Source organism: Melitaea cinxia, chromosome 1, assembly GCF_905220565.1.
Source record: "Melitaea cinxia chromosome 1, ilMelCinx1.1, whole genome shotgun sequence".
Lineage (NCBI taxonomy): Eukaryota > Metazoa > Arthropoda > Insecta > Lepidoptera > Nymphalidae > Melitaea > Melitaea cinxia.
The window spans coordinates 87766-91718 of NC_059394.1; positions in this window are offsets into that span (position 1 = coordinate 87766).

The following is a 3953-nucleotide window of genomic DNA, read 5'->3' on the forward strand; positions in this document are numbered from 1 at the left end:
CTTTGCGTTTGATTTCGACCTTCTTTTATTTTAAGAATAGAGACAATTAAGACAATTATTATTGTCGTCTACATACGTAGGTAGCGTTGCGTTTTAAGTTCCAAGTGCCCATCCATCCATGTAAACTTTGGTAGCAACTACACCCACTAGGGCCACGTTTTATTTATTTATTTTTATTTGGGAAACAAACAGTAAAATATAACACAAAGTAAAAAAGAACAGCAACAAGATAGTGCATATACCAGTTAAGTTTCCACTAACAACTAACACATAATAAGCAGAGCGCAAAAAAGTTTATAATTAGAAATAAAATATCTAAAACAAGAAATAAAATACAAATACAAAATCGAAATTAAATTAAAATCAAAATCAAATTAAAATTAATATCAAATTAAGATCAAATTATAATTTAAATCAAAATAAATTAAATTAAAATTAAAACACAAAATTGAGTAACTTTACAATTGAAAAATGTTAATAAATAAAATGAAAATCAAAAAAATAATAAAAAGCAAATAAAACATAAAATAATTAAATTCATTGGTTCATTAATTGATTAATGTTACGTCTAAAACTTAATAGCGAACATGAGAATATATCAGCGTTATAAAATTTTTTATTATATATATTGCAGGAACGACGAATAAAATCATTTGGCATATTTTGGGCATATTTAGTTCTAGTACTGGGTAAATAAAAAAGATCATTTTTACGTTTAAAAAATTTAGGGACATTAAAGTTCAAACAACTTAGTAAATAAGGACTATCAACAACATTATTGACTAGCTTATACAGAAAGATTTCATCTTTCAATGTACGGCGAACTTCCAGTGAATTGAAACTAGGCAAGTCATGATAAGAGCGACAAAACCTATAATTCAAATGTTTAAGGAATTTAGCTTGTATTTTTTCAACGGACTCAACATATATCTTATATTGAGGGTTCCAGATAGTAGACCCAAATTCCAACAAAGAGCGCACCAGGCCATTGTATAGAATAATAAGAGTATAGTATTCTTTAAAATCCTTACCAACCCTCAGTATAAAGCCAAGCATCCGATAAGACTTAGCAACAATTTGATCTATATGGCTCCCAAATGTTAACTCATTATCCAAGTAAATACCCAGGTCTCTCACCCCCGCAACGCGGTCAATAATTTTGTCGTTTAGATGGTAGTTAAAAGAAATCGGCGTTTTTTTACGTGTAAATGAGATGACGCTGCATTTTTTAACATTTAGAGAAAGCTGATTATCCTCACAATACTTGCATAATTTATTTAAGTCTTCTTGTAATAGCAAACAATCTGGCAGCACAGATACCCTTCTAAAAACCTTCAAGTCATCTGCAAATAGTAATATCGAAGAGTGCTCGAAAACTTTACAAATATCGTTTATAAAGATATTAAAGAGCAACGGACCAAGGTGAGAGCCCTGTGGTACACCAGAAGAAACAGGAGTAAAAGATGAACAATAGCCTCTTATTGTCACTGCCTGACTTCTGTCCCGAAGGTAAGACAATAACCACCTAAGTAGGTCACCGTGTATACCAATTTGCTCCAGCTCCTACGTTGACGTAATGATCGCCAGAGATGGATTTGGCAATTTCAAATATCCTCTCATCCAGCATTATCGCGTACTTGGCCTTCACCACTACCACAATCAGATCTTCCGCAGAATTTAGAAATTTTTGTAGCATGACTTCTCCCTCCGCAGATTCGACCGCACTTACGTATTCACCTGCGTCGTGGCTTTATTTATAGCCCAAGGAAAGGAAGACCCAAGGAACATTTCCATTGTTAGGGAGCGCGAAGAGTCATATGCGAGGGCCCAAAGTATCAATATATCATCATTATCATAATCATTTATTCAATCTATTTCCTTATGATTACATTTTTAAATATATTTATAAATAATTGTGTTTGCTGGCAAACGAAAAAAACAGACTTCAATTACATTGACAAGTAATACAACGTAGGTAGATGAAAAAATAGTCAAGTAAATACGCATTATTAAAGATTACTCCAAAAGTTGTTATCAGAACTCGATGAAATTTAAATGTGACCACACGATGAACATCAGCTTTCGATTTAATTAAAAATTATCAAAATCGTACCCAGTAAAAAGTTATGCGGATTTTCGAGAGTTTCCCTCGATTTCTCTGGGATTCCATCATCAAATCCTGGTTTCCTTATCATGGTACCAAACTAAGGATATCTCTTTTCTAACAAAAAAAGAATGATCAAAATCGGGACATCCAGTAAAACGTTATGTGGTATAATATAACGTAGGTCGACGAAAAAAGCGTCAAGTAAAAACGCATTATTAGATATAGCTCGAAAAGTAGTAGTTAGATCTCAAATAAATTTAAATGAGACCAAATGACACACACCACCTTTCGATTAATTTTTTTTTTATCGAAATTAGCCCACCCAGTCAAAAGTTCTAAAGTAACATACATAAAAAAAATACAGTCGAATTGAAAACCTCCTCCTTTTTTGGAAGTCGGTTAAAAAGACAATTAAAAATATAAAAATAGTAGTCCTCCGGTGGCAGGTTGAGGCCCAGGCCGCCGGTAGTTAAGGTTCCAAGCTGAGTAACCTCCTCACAATGCGGGCCGTTTCAAGCAACACTGCCTTTTGAATCCGACCCTTGATCCAACAGTCAGGCGAGAGTTTCTTAAGGTGTTGGTCGAAACTCTTCGCTAATAGACCATTAACCGATACAACAATAGGAACAATTATTGAGTCTACATTCCACATGCTGGTAATCTCGTGGGCAAGGTCTAAATATTTACTTAATTTTTCTTTTTCGGCCTTTACGAGATTATCGTCATGTGGAACTGTAATGTCAACAATAATTGCTCGGCGCGCTGATCGGTCTACTAGCACTATATCAGGTTTATTGGCTGCAGTAAACCTGTCAGTGACAACAGACCGATCTCTCGAATCTGGTAAGTATGGCACTGCACCAAGTGACGCGGTCCGTTTCTTGAGCCTCGGTCAAATTTTGTGGGATCCACCGCGAGTATAGATTTCTTACATCCAAATGTTTATCTAGGATCGATTGTATTTGACTCATGCCTATGTCTAAGGATACTGAATCTCATGATAAGTCACACGCCTGTCTGTATCTATCATACGGCGCACAGCATCGATATTTTTGTTGTTCACAGCGGTGAACGGGCGACCATCGCGAGATTCGTCACTGAGACTGATACGACCTCAAGTGCGGTCGTGTTCCGCAACCTAGCTATAAATAGTCGTCTGGCATGGTGCTTTATTGCCAAAAGCAGATTGAAGCCGAGTGTGGCTGTGGCTGAACTGACAAATTACACTTAAAATCATAGAAAATCATACTATATCTCCTCATATCATACTATATTTTCCTGAGTTAAATCCATGTTAATGTAAACACGCAATTTTTAAAATGGCGCCACAATGTAAAAACAATTGACAGCCAGATAAAACAATTTTATAAACATTGCATTCTACAGCTAAAGAGTTCCATTTTCAAATGTTGTAATTGCTTTTTAAATATTGTCTATGTAACTGGCCAGTTTCGGAAACTTTTAGTGCTTTCTATGTATTATCTACAATATACATAAAAATCAGCCCTTAGAGAATATGTAAGTTAGTACAATTTGTGATCCCGAATATCGAAGTGGAAGAAGTCTTCGAGCATCCTGCCCGTGTTACATACGCTACCGAGACGTGGACACTGAAGGGACTCGTCCATAAGTTAAAAGTCGCTCAATTGTCGTGCAGTGGAACGGGTTATGCTTAGAGTCTCTCTCAAAGAAAGAATTAGAAATAACACCATCTGCGAGAGAACACAAGTAACCCACATAACCTACAGAATTAGCAAGTTAAAGCGGTAGTGAGCCGGTCACCTGTGTCGCAGGACCGATGGCCGCTGGAGGATGGCGAGCAGAAAATAAAATAAAACGATGAGTA